The sequence below is a fragment of the Dermochelys coriacea genome, chromosome 9, assembly GCF_009764565.3.
Source record: "Dermochelys coriacea isolate rDerCor1 chromosome 9, rDerCor1.pri.v4, whole genome shotgun sequence".
Lineage (NCBI taxonomy): Eukaryota > Metazoa > Chordata > Testudines > Dermochelyidae > Dermochelys > Dermochelys coriacea.
Window position 1 is genome coordinate 47,008,368 of NC_050076.1, and position 20,577 is coordinate 47,028,944.

The 20,577-nt window shown below is 41.0% G+C and overlaps 1 long non-coding RNA gene across 1 annotated transcript in view; it reads right to left on the minus strand.

Moving 5' to 3' along the window:
* Positions 1-364: 364 nt before the first annotated feature.
* The window catches only part of LOC122455896, an 80,406-nt gene continuing 60,193 nt past the window's right edge, over positions 365-20,577 (minus strand). Inside the window, exons 2-3 of the long non-coding RNA XR_006274404.1 lie at positions 6,488-6,554; positions 365-753 (exon numbers count right to left, since the gene is read on the minus strand). This is a non-coding gene — a long non-coding RNA (uncharacterized LOC122455896). The remainder of the gene's footprint in view (positions 754-6,487; positions 6,555-20,577) is intronic.

Consider the following 20,577-nt stretch of genomic DNA (forward strand, 5'->3'; position numbering starts at 1 on the left):
CTTTTTTCCAGGGTCACACTGTGCTGGCTCTTGCTTGACTTTTCTTACATTTTTCCCTCTGCCTCTCTGCTCTTGTCTGAGAACTCAATATCAGTATGTTCTCTCACACATACACAATCCTCAACTCACAAGCTCCGGGGGCGGGAGGGTAGTTCCACACATACCTTTTATCTTATGTGGGCCTTATGTTTTCAGGTATGTTAATTGAAGGGTGAGTTCACACCTTTCCATATCAATGGGGCTTTAACTTAACATATAAAAAGGTTTCATCTAGCTCATAACAACAATGATCTTCTTGTAAATGTGGCAACTCCTTTTACTAGTAACTTTAAAAGAGAATTCATTACAAAGCAAGTCAGTAAGATTAAAGAATTAAATAAACAAAAGTTTACTTTTTCCTCATAAGGTAAATACTTAAGAAATAATTGTAATTATGGAGGGCAACCCATGTGGAAATTCCAGTTGGAAACTGCCAGCTCCAGTTAGATTTTGGATCAGAGCTATTAGTTTGTTTGTTCCTAGAGCTTTTGATCCTCCAGTAGAAACCAACAGAGATGAGTGCAGACAACCAAGTATTCCAACAGAGTCCACTGGAATCTTTACTATGGAAAAGGTCTATGGCTAACTTCACTGGGATCTACACCAGTGGAAGTCAGCAATGATGTTCATATAGTCCTTGAAATGGAAAGTCCACCTGAAGAGTTCCTGCAACCTTCCTTCCACTACCCAAGCTGGAGGCAGTCAGCAAGGCACCTAGAGTAATGACAAATTTGTGTCAGGGAAGCTTACACAACTTCCGCCAACAGTGCACTTTGCTTGAGTCAATGCCATTTCCCTGTCAAGTTCACAGACACTAAATAGAAGAATAAAAACACAAAGAGGAAAGATTATGGAGAACAATAAGTATAGCAATTACTATATATTCCACTTGACCAGAATGTACTTAGCATTCTGCTGGGCTGATTCTTCCTCACAAAAATCGTCCCTTTGACTGAAGGATTCAGCCCTTAATCTTGACAACCACATCCTTGGGCTATTGCTTAGTGAACTAATATAGCCTAAAAATGGCAGACTGCTCCTTATTCAGGATAGTATTAGTATAAATTCAACTTACCACCACCTATTTGATTGCCACTTGCACTGCAGCAAATTTCCAGTCTGGCTAGATGTACAGGTGCTAGCTTTGATCAAGCTAGAACATTAAAAATAGAAATGTAGCCCCAGCAGCTCAGTGGCAGGATGGGATAACCACTTTGAACACAATCTGGCTTGGGACCCTGGGTACTTACTTGGGTGGCTAGCCAGTCCTGTTGCCTGAGCTGCCGCTGCTATTTTTAGCTAACTACCTCCATCAAAGGTAGCACAGGTATGTATACCTGAGCTGGAGATTATACCTCCAGCTTGACTGTAGATGTGCCTTTTGGGGACACATGGGGTAGGTATGTCCTCTAGTTGTGAGTGATCTGCTAGTGTAAATGATGGTTGATTTTTCTATTGTAGAAATAAGATTTAGAAACAAACAAGATGCTGGTGTAAGAGGGCATCACTCAGTTAAAGTGAATGGTTCCGCACCTGCTTATATCAGTAGTTAATATGGCTCACAGAGCTAAATTCATCTTTGGTGTAACTCTATTGACTTCAGCTGAATTTTGCTAGGGAGGAATCTGGCCAATATATCTGTATTTTAGCGAACCCAAACCATAGTTTTATAATCACCAAGATGCTTGGCACATTTCTAGCAAATACTCTGTAATCTTGATCTATACAAATATACAGAAGTCTAATAACTGATGTAACGCTTTTTATTTGTTATTAGCTTCAGGTAGATACCTCTCTTGTGACACTGTAGCTTTTCTTGAACCTTTTATGTCCATCTCAGCAGCGAAATTCCAAGGGCCAGATTCTCTACTCTATTCCATCAATGTAAGTCCATTTGACTTCACTGTAGTTAGAGCAGCGTAAAATTGGTGTAATGTAGTAGTGAATCAGGCTCCAAGTCCTTTTCTTTGATACTTTTTGAATACAGAGCCAAATTCTGCTATCATTCACACCAGAGTACATCTGTGAAAGTCAATGGAATTATCCTGACTTATATCAGTGTTCGGGATCAGAATACGGCCCAATATTTTTTATTCATACAGCCATAAGAAAAGTCCTACACTGATGAGGCCTGATACAGTTTTGATCTCACTTCTTTTAGTAAAATATCAGTTAAAGTGGTGCTTGTAAAACACATAAGCACCATATCAAAGGTCTCATACTTACACTGTTGCAGTGATCGGGGTTGCTAGAAGCCTTTCCACTTTATACTAACTCTGGTTTTCAATTCAGTGCAGCTCAAACATGCATCATCCTCATCACACATCAGGAGAATTTTCTGTCTTTTCTAATAAGTTATTGACATTTTTTTTATGGGCTGATGAGAAAGCTCAGGAGCGTCTTCAAGGGCAGAGCATTGAAATCTCTGCTGATCACCAATCACAGACTGTGCCCAGAATAATGAAATCTCTATAGCCTGATCCTTGATTTTTTTTAATGCCAAACGAAACAGCAAATGGGCTTATGAGCAACTCCTAATGAAATGTTTGTAAAACAGTGCCAGACACAGATAAGAGCTTTCACCATTTCAATAAAGACAGCAATCTAAACCTCAGCAATTCCACAGTAAATAAACATCAGCTGTCATGTTGTAATAATATTTTATTTTTCAGTGTGTAGAATATTCATACCAAAATTCTCCAGGTACAGGTATATGATTGACAAAGCCACAAATTAAAACAAATATCAAAGCAAACTAACGTAAGAGAATTCAACTAATTGCTTCAGCAAAGAAATCCAACTCTTCTGTTAACCCTTTAAAAGACTTAGGGAAAAGGTAAAAATCTTAGGGAAAAAAATAACCTTGCAGCATGATCTGAAGGTCAAGGAACCCACACTCTGCAGGACTAATGTGATGAGTTCTAGAGAAAATAAATTTCCATAGAATATGCTGCGTCCAACCCCTTGACATACAATTCTAGGGACTATCAAAATGAGCTCCTTATCTTATCTGAGGAACATGAGGAGAAAGGCACTCTCTAAGATAACCAGACAATCTCAAATAATCTCTTCCATAATCATTTAGAATATTACAGAACAAAAATCTACAATTAATTGTACCCAATAACAAACTGCAGCTAATGTAGCATGCAACACATACGCAATATGTTCCACATAAGAAACTCCAATAAGTGGACAGGTTCATTCTACATTAGTTGACATTTGACTTTTAAGTTGTCTTCAAGGAGAGACCCATGTAGTGTGGATTGCAGTGCTGTAGCTATCATTGAGTTAGTTGATGACACCTTTCTGCAGGAAGCTAGCGGATGGTAGGTCTTTGCTTTGAAGCCATCTCTTGACACTAACAAGCCAATTCCAAAAATACCCCATGTCTTAATATAATACAGAGGCAGTGCTCAAGTTTGGGTTAATGACCTCCTTTATTAATGACTGAAGTCCAGAGGATTAAGATTTTTTTTTTAGTCTATTGCCTGTCTTCAGTACAATTGAAAAGGAGTTGTCAGTAAAACCATGTACCTGAAACAGGACTGGATCATGGAGTTGCTTGAGACGTTCCATCTTTTTCTTTGATGGAAAGATTTTCCCAGCTTGCTTCTCCCTTTGTCCTCAGGAATCCAGATTGGATGGCCTTTAGGACATGTTAAATGGCTCATTTGTTTTCCCAGTCTTTTTCTGGTCTGTGTGAGGAAGCTCTGATTTTGGGGTGAACAGTAGGGTAATAGTATTTTGGATCTACTGAGCAATTATTTATTATGATTGTCCAGCACACAGCATTACTGGGGAAGATGCATGACAAGGGAAGAGCCCAGATTTATTTTCAGATCCCAGGTACAGTTTCCAGGATTGACTTTTTGAGGGGAAAAAAATCTGTTTTTACTTGCAAACTGAATACATTTGATATCAAAATAATTGAATGAAAATAAACATGGAACCCCAGGATGCCATTTTTACAATCACTCATCAAACTACAGCCACAGTGATTAACACTTCTGATTGGGTTTTCCTCCCCTTCCAAAACAACATTTTTATAATATGTCAGAAAATATGCAGAAAATAATAAGCATGTACCATATGGCCCTGTGAACATCTGCAACACATAGCACTCCATGTCAGCAGTAGAGTGTGTCAGTATCAGACTGCCCAGGCATTTTCATCTGATCTCCTCCAGGGACTGAAGGAGGAGCAATAACAATAAAATGGAACTGTGAATGTTGTTTAATGTTTTCCAACGGATCATGCACATTGGAAACAGTAATTAATTATTTGGTTTATAATGCTTTGGGGAATGACTGTCCAACAAAATAATGTAACTCATTTACATGTGCAATAAAGTTTAAGTGCAGGGGCATTTCATGGCAGCACAATGATTTGAAAGGAGAAAAAAAAACATTGTCATTACAGCCACATCTAAATAACCAATAGGAAAAACTATATCAAGCCCATAAGTGATTTGATTTCTTTCTTTTAATGTATAATAGTCCTTCAAGAGGCATTCAAACCCAAATACACTTCACAATAGTGTATAGAATAGTGTATAGAATACCCAAGGAATAGTCAAGCACATTTAATCTAAAGAATTATTTATTCCTTCTGAGCTACCATACCAGTCCTGTCATTCAGAATATATTCCCCCAACAACTGTCATTATTTATTATTCTTATTATTACTTCAATTTTTCAACGAATCTGTCTAGTTTAACCCAAGGCACTGTACAAAATTAAAAATGATACCCATGAAATAACCTACATAACAAATCACTTTCTCTGCCTAAAGCTGCTCCACAATCATATGACCAACAATATTTGAGAACACCAACTAAGATTTTAAACTAATGCCCTTCAGTCCACTATTCTCAAGTCCTCAATCCTCCCCTCCCCTCACCCAGGAAAAGCCTGCAAAAAAAAAAGGGGGAGGTGGAGGAGGGATGAGCCATGCAGTGTGCCTGGCAGTTCAGTAAATCCAGGCTTTGTCAAATGAAGGAGATAAATGAATCTAGAGACAAAGACCTCTGCGAGACATGCCCTGGAAGCAGACTGCTCTGTTATACCAAGGGGGTACAGCTGAAGGATTGTAACTACTAAGGTTTAAACATAGTGATGATTATTTAGGTAGACCAGACCCAAATCACACAGTGCTTCAGAGGCCAAACAGATCCAAAGGCAAGAGAGGCTTTATTGGTCAGATGCACCACCATAAATTCAACTCAAACTAATCAGCATCCTGTGCAGATATCAGAGTGCTAGAATGACATGCTTTCTTATTAAAAAGAAAAGGAGTACTTGTGGCACCTTAGAGACTAACAAATTTATTAGAGCATAAGCTTCACGGCTGCTACTCTGAAACCTGTCAAAATGCTTTCTTATTGTAGGTTACCAAGAAGGCGGTTCCATCTTGAACTATTCTAGGTGCCTGAATGCCTTTGAGGCAAAGTCCCATGTAAACTACATGGCAACAATCTCATCTCAATGTGGCATGAATAAAATCTGCCATTTAAAAGAAAAGGCCACACTTTATGCACTGGCACAGATGGTAAAAATGTTGCCTCTGCTTCTGAGGGAAACGGGTAAGAAACAAAACTACGTACGTAGCTGAAGGAAAGGCAGGCACGCTCTCATTTGGGGGAAAGAGTGAGGGGGGACTAACAGAATTGTCAAGTTGTCTCTATATAAGGGAGGATCCTAACAGATGCACTAGGAAAGGAAATGTCAGGCCTCTGTTCTTGGTTGTCTACTTATAGCCACTACCTCTAGGAAGGGGTTCAGGGAGTGAGAAAGACTGATGGACTGGCATTCCGATATTCTCAGTAATACAACTCACTGGACTCTCTGGGCATTGGCAATGGTAGCAGAGCACTGCAGGATCTCCTTGCTGAAGGAGTTACAAGGAAAGAGTTAGAAATTATCATCTAAAGTGCTTCTTTTACCTCCCAGTACTGCAAAGTGCATTGCTTTCTATGTTCAAGCCTTCCTCCCTCTATTGATCTATTTTTACCCCAGTGCCCTTCACCTCCTACAAAAAAATGCATTGTAAATTACAAAATGCTCTCGCAAAAACATAAGGAGCCCAATTGTCCTCCTCAGAGCCATGCAGGAAGGGAGGCACACTGGAGAGCAAAAGGAGTACCAGCTCCATGGAATTATCCCCTCCCCACTATTCCCATAGAAGTCACCTAGTTGATGCATCATGGGGCCAGGGTTCTGCAGATTGTGGGTCAGTTGATGGCAAGAGGGAGTTGTGCTACCGTAAGAGATGTGGTAGCCCTGGGTGCTGGGTGGAGACCATAGATACCTTCTGATTTAGGTGACTGAACTCCTTTCTGGCCACTCCAGTCATGGTATTTCCTGTTGCCATGTGTTTGGGATAGGAAGCAACAGAATAATAGTGATTATTTTCAATAGTTTAAAATTATCAGCTACATTTTCCTTACCATATTGGCCTCTGGGTTGAGCAAAGGGTTATCTTCACAACATTTCTTGCAGATTGTTGTCCAAGTACTGAAAATTAATTTTAAAAAGGCTATTTAAAATGTAATAGTACATATGAGAATTAGATTTAAAAACTGTCAAAACATAAAGGGTAAATTTCAGCATTTCAGATTGGGGTAATGTATATGAATTGTTCACATCTCTGTCCCAGTCTTACTTTGCTGTCTTTTTTCTCTGATATGTCCATTTCAGCTCTCTAGTAGAGCTGGTCAGAAAATGGTAAGTATTCTCCATGAAATATTTCAAAAGAAAAATTCATTCACAAATTTCTGTTGGGTAAAAAAAGTCCATTCTAGTAATTTTTAGGGTTTTTGAAAAACAAATATTTCAAGTTTTGAAAACCAAAAATGTTTGTTTTGCATAAAAAATACTGGTAAATTTTAATGAATTGAGAATTTTCCTACAACATATTTTTGGAAAAAAAGCTAAAAGTTTCAATGGTAAATGTTCAAGCAAACTCTACTTTCTAGTGACATTCAGTGGTATTCAGTTGTCAGCACTGTTACATACATCCAGTCATCAAGCCCTTACTGTGTCAATACTCCCATTGATATCAATGAGCGCTTTCTGTGAGTAAAGATGCTATCACTTGTTAAACACAGCCATAAGAAGGTGATGAAAATAAACTGATGGATTTTAAAGAGAGAGAACTATACATTTTACTCTGAGTAATCAGCAGGAAAGTGTTATTTATCCCACATGTTTTATCTGTGGCAATGCATGTTCTCATCTGGCTCACATTTTTGGAAGAGTCAACATATCCTGTCTTGTAAAGAGATTCCCATATTTCATGCACTGTTCTTTCAGTTTCTTGCAATTTCTTCACAGTCAACTTAATATAACTTGATATTTTTAGTGATATCTGGAGAAGGCCGAATTTTTTCCTACCTGACATACCCCAGCAGACACCACACAATTCATTAAGGACCTGATTCTCCAAACGTTCATGCACATGAGTAACTTTGCTCACATGGCAATCTGTGAATATGTAAAGTTACTCTCATAAAATGTATTTGCAGGATTGGGCTCTAAATGATCAAACTCATATGCCAACCCTCTTGTGCCACACGTACTTTGGTTCTGTTTATCTTTATTCTACTTTTTTGCGTGATTCGGCAGAGGAAATCTGGATAAACTATTAATAAATGAGTACCCCTTTAAGAGTAGGGCATGAGGGAAACCCTTTCAAGGGTAAAAACAGAACATGATTAGACTACACACAATTTGGTAGACTCAGGAATGAAAGGGATCTATGGCTTTGTTCTGGAAACATAGCTCTGTTTGTGTATGGTTTGTTTTTTCTTGTTTATTCTCTCATTTTATCATCAGTTTAGTTTTGTAAATATTTTTAACCCCCACACTCCTGGCCTCCATTTGATGCTAGAGTTGGGAGACTCTAATAACTCATTACAAAGGTTAGCCAATTGGCACTGTCAGGTATAGTTTCATGAATGACATTTTAGATTATATTTATAGAACAGCCAGCTCTGTTAGTTTGGAGATGGCCAAAATTCACTAAACACACTGTAGGCCATGCAGCAAGGGAGATACTGTCATAAGTCTCCCGCCGTATATGCCACATCTCAGTTAGGCTAAGTCAATGGCCAGGAGCCATGTACTCGGAGACGTGGAAGACCACAAGGAGTTTTAGCACAGAGAGCACTGGCACTGTTAAAATGAATATCCCCAGAAAGGACAGGATGCTTCATGAAAATATATTATTCTCAGCCAACCAGATAAAATGCAAAAGGGGAAGAGACATGACAACCCGGCTGACAAAAGGCAAACTGTAGCAAACAACATTAAAGAGAATGCCTATTTCCTCCACAGTTCATATCTCTGGAGCAGAAATGCCATTCATTAATCATTAATATTGGGAGATGGAGTGAAATCAGCCAAACAGGTTGCTACCCTACTTTTGCCATTCTGAATAAGCAATAGCTTCATGTTTAATGTATGAGTTAGGGCCCTGAATATAGACTGCAATCTGCTTTATATAAGTCAGTAGTGTCTTGCTTAACGTCTTCTGTTATTTGCAGTCAAATAATGAAGACCAAGATTCATTAATGAAATCATGTTGGGAATTAATTTGCACTGCTGCCACCTTCACTATACCCATCTTAAAAAAATTTCTATTAGTCCCCCATAGTGAGGAGCACTACATAAATTGTTTTATATAACACCTTTCACAATCCTCAGGTCACTTGGCAGGAGGGGGGCCTAATCTAAATCCAGCTGAAATTGGTGGATTTAGAAATTAACATGATAGGGATCTCTTATCTTCACTGCCAATGAAATTCATTAATATTACAGATAGAACACTATAACCACCATGATATCAGCAACAGTCTATGGAAAGGAAATAATAATAATACTTAACCCTTTAGTGACACAAGGGAATTTAGTTGGTATCATGGGGTAACCCCATGACCTGCAATGCACCCAGTTAGTCTGCATCTGGGTACATGAGTAGTTAATTGTCTCCTGGCCAGAGGTGGAAAAGCTAAACCATAATAAGTAGACTGAAGGAGCTCAGCTGAACAGAGACTACAGAGGAAACATCTTTCAGGCAGGAAGAAGCCCACAACTAGGGTTTAACAAGAGGTTAAAGTGGGAAGCACACTACAGGCACAGTTAGAGTTTGCAAGAAGAAAGACTTCAAAGGGGCAGAAGTAGTATTCAGATTTGTTTGGACCTGTTCTTGATATCCTGGAAGGGGATATACTTTATGACTTGGCTGGAAGGCTGAGCTACAGAAGGCGTGGAGCCAGAGGGGGCCAGGCAGCCAGCAGGAGGCACTGGAGCCGAGGTTACCAGCAATATCATGCCCAAATGAAATGGGATGCTCCAAGGGCGAGTGTGTCCCACCACAGCTGGTCAAAAAGCAATTACCCCATAATGGAATTTGGCATGCACAATAGGGCAGATATCCCTAATGCAGACAAATCCTGCCACAAAATCATTAGTGACCAGGGTTGTGGTTTTAGGGTCTCAACCAAAGGGGGAAAAAAAGTCACTCAATTTTTAAAGGGTGATTTTCCTGACCTAACAAGTCAGCAAATATGACATTGCTTGACACTATTTGAAAGTACATACAAAGGTTCCCCCAGATTACCCTTTAAACTCAACGTCTTCCTCCTGCATTTGGATTAGAAAACCAGGTTGCAGCTGTTTACCATGGAAGTTGTGAGTGAACAACTTAACGTCGCTGCCTCATACACTCACTATATGCTCTGCCTATAAATTTCAGTGTGTTGTGTATGGTGTGTCTCTAGTGTCTCTTATAAGCCACAGCCTCAGCTGAGCATCTCTTATTTTCTTTCCCACATCTATGAATAATCATGAACTATCCATCAAATATTAAATGGTACAGGAGCTAATCAGGCATTACAATAATTCAGATAGTACCAATTCATGTTTGTTTCATAGAAATCTCTGCTTTATAATGTAGGTGTACTTGTGCTTTATGTCTGCAACCAATATGCGCATGAATTACTGATGTGCTATAAAACAAGTATATTGGGGTGGGGGGAATGAACTAACCAAGGAATTTTCATATAAATGACTGCAATTTAACTTTCTAAAACATTTTATTTGTCAACCGTCTGCTCACTTCAAATGAAGTATATACATTGGATTTGGCCAAGCGTGTCCAAAGCCTATAAATTCTTAACCTATGAGGATCCATCACAAATTAAATATGAAAGAAAGAGAGGCCCAGAATAGGGAAAAAACACTTGCCTTTTCACTTTTAACAGACTTTTGCGTGTCACAGCTCCTGAAAGCTGAAGCTCACTTGTGTAATGCTTTGGACAGCCAGCTCATCGCATGCTTAGGTCAGTAGTTTTAAAGCACCACAAGTTTTGTGGTGGACATTATAATGAGCCTGCCCAGATGTAATATTAATGCACTGAGCCCATATATTGTCAGACACTGAACAGCAGGAATAAACGAACAGTACTAAAAGATATGGTTGTTCCTTTCTCCCAGAGTGCCAGAGCCAGACTCAGCCCCCAGCTCCCCACTATAGGTCTGATCTCACATCCAAAGTCCACAGCAACACTCCCAGTGACTTCAGTGGGTACAGGATCGAGCCTCTTGTTTGTACTCTGCATGAATTATTTCCCCACAACCAGCCCAGCGCTGGCACCCTGTACACAAGACAGAGAACTGTGATCCCTTCCTCTAGCCAAAGGGAGAGAGTTAACCACCTTCCCAGCCAACCTCTAGGCAGCATCTCTATATCTTACCTCAAAGAATCACACGCTGCACTAGAGAAGGAAAAAGCACAATACAACATAGCATCTGCCTGAATAACTACGGGCTTGTCTACCCGGAACAGCAATGCAGACTACAGGGGTGTGATTTCTAAAGATGTGCGAAGTGAGAGAGGCTGAGCACTACGGGTGCTGACTTCTTTTTCACAGTGGGTGCTTCACCCCCACTCCGTCCCAAGGCCTCTCCCCATCCCCAGACTGCCTCCCCCCCCAACCCCACCCCCTACTCTTCACTCCTCTTGGCCCCCTTCCCCAAAACTCTGCTGCCTGCCTGCCACTGGCTCCTCTGCACACACACACACACACACACATACATCCCCGAGTGCCTCCCACCAGCCACTCGCTGACCGGTGGCCAGGATGCCCTGTCCCTTGGTTACTCAGGATCACAGAAATCTCCAAGGAGTTTGAGCTCAGTTTGTTGAGAAATCTCATCAGCTCTTCCTTTTAATTTAATAATTCCAACCACTTTTAACAGCTCGGCGCATAGGGCCATATCAGCTGGTACAAGCTGGTGTAGCTCTAATGAAATCAACAGAGCCATGTCAGTTTACAGCAGCTGACACTGTTTAAAGTAGGCTGAAAAAAGTGGGTTCTGTCAACACACCCATATCTGCCCACCCCTCTCCCACCCTCATCAACTCTGCCCCTCCCCACCTCTGCTCCTCCTGCAGCTCTTCAACCCGCCTTTCCCAGCCCTGGGGCAGGGGCTGCAGCAGGGTCCCCTCTCCCCAGTCCCAGGCAGGTGTTGCAGGGAGGAGCAGCAGAGGAGGGGAGAGCTGAGACTCTGAGACCCAGCTGAGACTCTGGCCCATACCCAGGCCTCAGGTTAACAGATCCCCTGCTTTCCTTGTACCAGTCTTCTACTAAGGGGTTGACTCACAGTTGCTGAAGCCTGTTTCTCCAGACAGCCAGGGAAATAACCCAGGAAATAGTTTGGTTTTCACTTTTTAGGGGAATCCAAGAAGTGGGAGTAAAACAGAAAGTTTTAATCATTTTACTTACCAAACAATATATTATTCACAAAGTTGTCATCCCTGATCCCAGCCACAAATGAGCGGCACACAGATATGCTCAGGTCCCAGCTATGTCCTGTAGGGCAGTGTTTCTCAAGCTATCTCATGTGGGGGACCGGCAATTTTTTTTCCAGTGTTTGCGCAGACCGGCAGCCAATGGCTCGCGGACCGGACCACCACTCTGAGTAGCACTGCTGTAGGGTACCAGTTTCAGAATCTTCACTACACTTTTATAGATTCCCAGGCCAGAAGGGTCCACTGTGATCATCTAATCTGACTTCCTGCATAACACAGAATTTCTCCAAAATAATTCCTAGAGCAGATCTTTTAGAAAAACATCCAATCTTGATTTGTAAATTGTGAGTGATGGAGTATCCATCACGACCCTTGGTGAATTGTTCCAATGGTTAATTCTTTCACCATTAAAAATGTACACCTTATTTCCAGTCTAAATTTAACTAGCATCAACTTTCAGCCATTGGATCAAGTTATACCCGTCTCTGCTAGACTGAAAAGCCAATTATTAAATATTTGTTCTCCACATAGGTACTTTACAGACTGTGATCAAGTCAGTCCTTAACCTTCTCTTTGTTAAACTAAATAGATGGAGCTCCTTGAATCGGTCACTAGAAAGTATATTTTCTAAGCCTTTAATCATTCACATGTCTCTTGTCTGAACCCTTTCCAATTTGTCAACAACCTTCTTGAATTGTGGGCACCAGAACTGGACACAGGATTCCAGCAGTGGTCCCACCAGTGCCAATCAGAGAGGCACAATAACCTCTCTCCTCCTACTCAAGATTCCCCTGTTTATGCATCCCATAAACAATAAGAAGTGTAACAGAAGCAAGGGAGGTGGGAATGTCTTATAGGCAGCATCAGTGTCATCGACACAAGCATTTGACAGGAAGGAAGCACTTCTAAAATGCAGGTGGCTGAGAAAAGAGAAACGCACTGGGAATGTCTAGTTGCTAGTCACTGAACACAAATTTAATAGATAAAAATCCACTATGTAAAATGTACACTTCTAGAGATGATTCAGTAATAATGGTGACATAAAAATTTTATGGGTAGCTTTAGCTGTTAGAATAGTTCCTACATTATATAAGTCAATATTTAGTAGAACTTTCAGCAGACAAAGCAGTACTCTTCTATCTACATATGGAAAGCTTTGTGCAGTGTATGTTGTTTTTTTCCCCATGAAATAGTTCAGTCTAGGATCTATCTTTCACTAGAAATTATTTAGTGTCCTTTAGACACTGACAGGGGAATATGTATAAGTCATCTTAACCTCAACTAAAAACTATGAGTGCCTTAGAAGGTAAGATCCATACTTGTGTGACCCTGTCAGGCAATAAAGCTTCTGCCTTCTAAATTAACATGGAGGATATATGTACTCAGACTGTGAATCTGAGAGATTAAACCAGGGAACACATGGGGTTAAAATTAGAGAAGTGCAAAATGATCACTCTTTACTTTATGGTTTTTTTACATGTGAAATTGGAGATTTTCTGTGAACTGGTCTCCACTAAATTTTTGCCCAGTCAGGGACAGAACGTTCTTTTCCCCAGAGTGTAACACAATGAATTCCATCTTGGGAAAAATTCCAAAATTCCACATAAAACATGCATTTGCTTGGTGAGATGACGGGGGTGGGGAGGGGGTTGCCTGTAGAAATCATTATTCATTTGTGTGAAAAAAGCTACAATAAAGTAAGTCAAGACCACACACAAAAAAATTACAGAACAAAAGATATTTATTTCTGGTTTATAGCTTGAAGTCCATGAGAGTTTTGGCATTGACTCAAATGGGAGAAGGGTAGGTTCACAGTATACCCTGATTTTCTTTTTTAAAAACCATTCATATAACTTTGTTAAAATCCAAAATAAAATAAGGACTTGACACTTTTGTGCAGCTTTCTCTTGACCTCAAGAGTTTGCAGATTAGGCATGTCTTAATGAGGTTCAATGTTTTCATTTAAAGATTGTGGCCCAAATCACAGGTATGGTGTAGTACCAGAAAGAAGGGGCGACAGGCGGTATTACCATGCTTACTTACATATGATAGGATGTAATCGGATAGAGAAAGCAATTATAGCCAAACCATTATCACTGAGAAGCAGCATGATCCAGAGGCTAAGGCACTGGATTGGGACTTTAGAGACCCTCGTTGTGTGCCTATGTGCCATGTAAGATTTGGCAAGTCACACACCGCTCCCCTTCCATCCTTTGTCTTTATGATTTAACTAAGCACCTTAGGGCAGGGATTGTTTCTTCCCATGTGTGGGTATCGAGCATTCAGCACAATGTGGCCCTGTCCTTGGCTGAGACCTCTAGCCACACAAATGAATAATGATTAAGCATGTATTAAGTAGGGTCACTGTTTTCCTGAAGAGATTACAGGCCCGATTCATGACTGCCCCTGAGCTCTGCTCAGGGTAGCACCCTGTCGGGAGAAGTACAAATGTGGTCTTTATTATTTTTCCTTTGGTAGCATGGGATGCAACAAAGTTCACATCAGCTTTTTTCAGCAAGAGGATTTCCTAACTGGCCAGCAATCTGTTGAAGTCTTCCATAAAACCACATCTGCATGCACCTGTAGGAAGGGGGCCAGCTTTCATTTATTTAAAACATCAAATTTATTCAAACATCAAAGGGAGGTTACCAGTGGAGTTCCTCAGGGATCGGTTTTGGGACCAATCTTATTTAATCTTTTTATTACTGACCTTGGCACAAAAAGTGGGAGTGTGCTAATAAAGTTTGCAGATGATACAAAGCTGGGAGGTATTGCCAATTCAGAGAAGGATTGGGATATTATACAGGAGGATCTGGATTACCTTGTAAACTGGAGTAATAGTAATAGGATGAAATTTAATAGTGAGAAGTGTAAGGTTATGCATTTAGGGATTAATAACAAGAATTTTAGTTATAAGTTGGGGACGCATCAATTAGAAGTAACAGAAGAGGAGAAGGACCTTGGAGTATTGGTTGATCATAGGATGACTATGAGCTGCCAATGTGATATGGCTGTGAAAAAAGCTAATGCGGTTTTGGGATGCATCAGGAGAGGCATTTCCAGTAGGGATAAGGAGGTTTTAGTACCGTTATACAAGGCACTGGTGAGACCTCACCTAGAATACTGTGTGCAGTTCTGGTCTCCCATGTTTAAAAAGGATGAATTCAAACTGGAGCAGGTACAGAGAAGGGCTACTAGGATGATCCGAGGAATGGAAAACTTGTCTTATGAAAGGAGACTTAAAGAGCTTGGCTTGTTTAGCCTAACTAAAAGAAGGTTGAGGGGAGATATGATTGCTCTCTATAAATATATCAGAGGGATAAATACAGGAGAGGGAGAGGAATTATTTCAGCTCAGCACCAATGTGGACACAAGAACAAATGGGTATAAACTGGCCACCAGGAAGTTTAGACTTGAAATCAGACGAAGGTTTTTAACCATCAGAGGAGTGAAATTTTGGAATAGCCTTCCAAGGGAAGCAGTGGGGGCAAAAGATGTATCTGGTTTTAAGATTCTACTCGATAAGTTTATGGAGGAGATGGTATGATGGGATAATGGGATTTTGGTAAGTAATTGATCTTTAAATATTCAGGGTAAATAGGCCAAATCCCCTGAGATGGGATATTAGATGGATGGGATCTGAGTTACTATAGAAAATTCTTTCCTGGGTATCTGGCTGGTGAATCTTGCCCATATGCTCAGGGTTTAGCTGATTGCCATATTTGGGGTTGGGAGGGAATTTTCCTCCAGGGCAGATTGGAGAGGCCCTGGAGATTTTTCGCCTTCCTCTGTAGCATGGGGCATGGTTGACTTGAGGGAGGCTTCTCTGCTCCTTGAAGTCTTTGAACCATGATTTAAGGACTTCAATAGCTCAGACATGAGTGAGGTTTTTCATAGGAGTGGGTGGGTGAGATTCTGTGGCCGGCGCTGTGCAGGAGGTCGGACTAGATGATCAGAATGGTCCCTTCTGACCTTAGTATCTATGAATCTATGAATCTATGAAATCTGGACACTTCCATTTTCAAAGGGAACTAGTGGTCAAGGGACGTAATTGCCAAGTGGTATTTATGGGAATGCTTTGATTTCTGCAAGTAAGAATAGATGCATCAGGCATTGTTAGAGTCAAATAACCCCATGGGTTGTGATTACTTTGGCTGATGCACACAGAAGGAGCACGTAGCACGTTCTGCTGAAAAGAGTCAAAGTCAGCTGAAAGGAACCAGAACTACAGAGACCAAAAAGAGAACTGAAAGTCCATTTACTCCCTGCTTTTATGTGTTTTTTCAGGTTGACTAGTCCCTTTTGACAGTACTGGGGTCTAAGCTTCCTGCCCCCCAGAAGGACTTGACTGAGGGGCCCTGGTTGTACCCACAAGCTCTGTTTTAGACTGTGTTCCTATTGTCCAATAAACCTTCTGTTTTACTGGCTAGCTGAGAGTCACGGCGAATCCCAGGAAGAGGGGTGCAGGGCCCGGACTCCCCCACACTCCGTGACAACTTCATGAAATTATTTCAAATTATTTTAATTGAATGCAGCAGCCTGTGATCAAGAAAGTGAGGCTTTTAACTTAATTGTTGACCAGTTATTCATAAAGATGCTGTTTTGCAGCTTTCTAGTAAAACTGCTGATTTGTTTTGTTTTTATGCATGATAAAAAATGGAAATTTAATGAAGCACTCTCTCCACACCTTAAAACTCTGTAAGGCTCTTAGATGGGATTCACTCAAATCTCCAGAATGGTGCAAGTATCTGTTTAAATATTGTGGAACCTCATAACCCAGTCACACAGAGAACGGGTGATGGGCTGGTATAAGTTTCAATCACATGAACATGGGATGCTACATTAATTACAAGCAGCAAAGTGATGAATGGACTATTTGGATTTCAGTCTCATCTAGAGGCCCTATTGTAGATGAACCGGAACATGCATCTGAAGCTGCTCAGAGATTTAGAATGTCAGAAGCAAGAAGTGGTCCTAAGTCCTGCTGAATAAGGATTAGTTGGCAGACTGCAGGTAAAAGTCAAAATCACATGAAAAATGCAAATCACATGAATATCACCCATCATATCTGTTGTATAATATATAATACATTACAGATCGTACTACATTCAGTACCACAGGTATAGCATGCAGTATAGTTAAGCTTGCCTGACACTTTCCATTATACGACCCTGTTTTCAATTGCTTGTAACTTTGCCAAATTATAACCATTCCAGGTGAAATTTTCAATTAGGTGTCTGCATCAGGCTGAATTATTTTTTCCAAAAAAAATCTTTCAGTAAAAATGATTCAGCCATTTCTCAGAATGAGATTAGGGGGAAGTACTTTTTTAAAAAAAAAACACTGGGGGAAAAAAATCTCACAACTGTGTTAATCGAAAAGCTCTAGCACCTCCATGCTTTGAAGCACAGGCTACAAATTTCGCAGGGGGGTTAGCTTTGTTTTAGGGATGTGCCTTTTGCTATCCACATTTGGCCAATAAAGCTTTGAAAATTCTCAGTTCACACTTGCTCAGTAAAAGCTTGTTAGAGTTTGCCAGCTAAATTCTCTACAAATTCCCTGTGTTCTGAGCACACTCCTTCATGTTGACTGGACTGTGCATTTGCAACCCACAGAGCAACTAAGCATGCTCCATCCCAGGGTTAAGGGGGCTGTGCAGGATTTTTCTCTGAAATTGCTGCTCCTGGCACTAGAATTGAGAGCAGGAATTAGAGAGTTAAGGGTCCTCACTGCCTCCCCAGAGGCACTCAATATTCCTAAAAGAAACCTAATAGCCGGTATAATCCAGGCACTGCTGAAGGTAAATGAGATGAAGGCTTTACTGAATGTGTTTGATAATGACAAAAAATGAAACTGAAAAAGAGGGCACTTACAAATACAGTGCTCAGTGCAACTTGCAAAGGAAGTCTAATGTTTTCAGTGAGTATTGGATCAGACCCATAGCTAGCCCTGCTCTCTGAAATGTCCCCCCTTCCTTGTTTCTCAATTATTTTAAATTCTCATCAAAGTGCTTGTATGATAGATGAAAAGAATAGCAATTAAGAGGAAAAAATAAAATGCCATCTTTTAATATATAATATTGAGTTTTTATCCTTTCCCCTCTGGCACCCTGTTAATGTAAGTAAAATAAAAAAGGTTTATGAATCTAATTTCAAAAAACCCTGCTCACATGCATTATCAATGAAGAATTTCCGTGGCAATACTGCTTTGATCCTAATAATCTTATTTATAGGAGAAGCAGTTTTCATATTCCATTTGCAGTTTCCCCAGATTACCATAACCATACATGATCAGTTGTTAAGATCAACTGATTGTATCTATGCAGGACGAGGCATCTCACTTAAATATCTAAAATGTGAAAAGTTGAGTGAATTAAATGCCCATTCACATTGGCATATTGACACCACAAGGAAGTGAAGTTCTCTACCGTATTTATCCACTTAAATTGTGACACAGGGGCCCTTTGGTGGTTCACTATTTGTGTCAGCAACTCATCAGGCGTGACATGCTTACTATACCTAATCTGCTGTTGTAAGGATATATACCCCAAAGTTGGCATGTAATATGTAATTGGAAAACTAATAATTAGCTGATCATTAATATTCTTGTATGAGGTATGTATGGTAATCCCACAAAGAACTTTAGAGCGTCCACAGGTACGGGTGCTCACAGCTCCCAGTGGCCGCAGTTCACCGTTCCCCGCCACTGGGAGCATCTCTGCCCACGAGGGTCTTACCCTGAACAAGCCACAAACCAAGTTTGGGAATCCCTGCCCTATCTTTATCACTGATACTTGAAGTCATTTTAAAGTTCTCTTGTTAATTGAATCAACTTATTTTACTTTGTATCTAGTGCTTTGATTGAATTGATGTGATTCTTAACACGACTGAAGAAAACAAGCTGCTGTTTTTGTCTCTTCAAAGGAGCAGCAAACCATTACTGCTGTGAATGTTCCCGGAGAGGGCTGGACATACCAGAAAGACAGTTTTGGGGAAATTTGGGATGGGGGGGGCGAATGCTGCAGTCACTCTGCAAGCAGTAACTGGGCAGGTAAAGCCAAGGTGTGATCATGCATTCAGGACTCTGAATCACAGCAGCAGAGCATTTAAGGCCCTCAGCATTTCAGGGCAGCGGGTGACAACCTCTCATTGATCTAGACTGAACCTCAGAAAGTCAAGTTCAATATAGGAAGTGGCTATGGAAGAACCCCTTACACACTCTTGCCAGTGTCACACATCCTTGACTTGCAGGGACATTGCTTAACTCTCAAGGGTAGCTTCTTAGTACCATGAGTGTCCTCATCTTTTCTAATAACTGTGCCCACAATTGCTCCAACTGATGACAGAAGTGTTGCTGTTCTCACTGACGTGTGGGAAAAGAAAGCAATAAGTGGAATGGTCCATGTGACACTGATATGTGCCTTGAAAGGCATATTTCAAGATTATCTTGGAAGTGATATTGTTATGGGTTCCTCTGGAGGTAGAGAATATAGAGAGCATTTTGTACAAATTATACCCTGTAATTCTTCTTGCGGACAGCTGCAGCGGCACAGGAGCTAGGAAACAGAGCTGTAACAGGGGAGTTTGTATTGTGGTGCTTGTTTGGGGTTTGTTTTTGCTGTGGGGGGTGGTCTTTTTGGTGTGGCTTTTGTTTCCCAGATTAACAGGACTCCGGTGGGAAGGCTATGACAGATACGGAGGCCACAGTGGGAGTCACTCATGTAGTGGAAGACACAATGAGGATGACTGGATGTGGAAGCTGTGGTATGTACATGATCCTGGAGGGGGGACCTGGTAAGAGTTTTTTCTGCATGAAATGTCATCTGATAGAGCTGATGGAGGAAAAGATCCGAGGTTTGGAGATGCAGGTGGAAAGTCTCATTGAGTTTAGGAAGGGGTTTGAGCAGATGATGGAGTTTAGGAAGGGGTTTGAGCAGATGATGGAGCAAAGACATGAAGGGAAAAGCTCAGATTCACAGATGGAAGCAGGGCTGGGGAATTTTGAGGGAGACTGGGTGAGGAAGGTGGTCAGTGGAAGTATGTGACTAAAAGAACCAGGCAGAGGAAAAGACGGGCTAGTGAAGGAGAAATAGAGCTTACGAACAGGTTTGCAGAGTTGGAAAATGAAGAAGGGGCTCAGCAGGTAGTCGCTGAAGGTGGAAGGGCAAGGAAGAAGAGAAGAGAGGCTAGCCCTATAGGAAAAGGGGAAGAGTCAAGGGAGACTACTCCAAATATGAGCCCCAGGAGGATACAGGATGGGTTGAAGAGGACTATAAGGGAAAATAGGAATGGAAAGAACTTGCAGCCAGAGGGAACAGGGGAGAGACTGGAGAATAGCACTGTCACCAGGAAAAGGCAGGTCTATGTGATCGGGGACTCTTTATTGAGAAGAATAGACAGGCCTATAACTAGAGCTGATCCAGAGAATAGAAGGGTGTACTGTCTTCCAGGTGCTAAGATATGGGATATAGACCTGAGGTTGAAAAGGATCCTAAAGGGAGAGGGAAAGAATCCCCTAATTATCCTTCATGTGGGAACAAATGATATGGCTAGACTCTCACTGGAAAGTATTAAGGGAGACTATGCTAGGCTGAGGAAGACGCTTAAGGAAATCGAGGCTCAGGTGATCTTTAGTGGGATCCTACCTGTTCCTAGAGAAGGGCAACAAAGTTGTGACAAGATTATGACTGTCAACAGATAGCTTAGGCAGTGGTGCTATAAGGAGG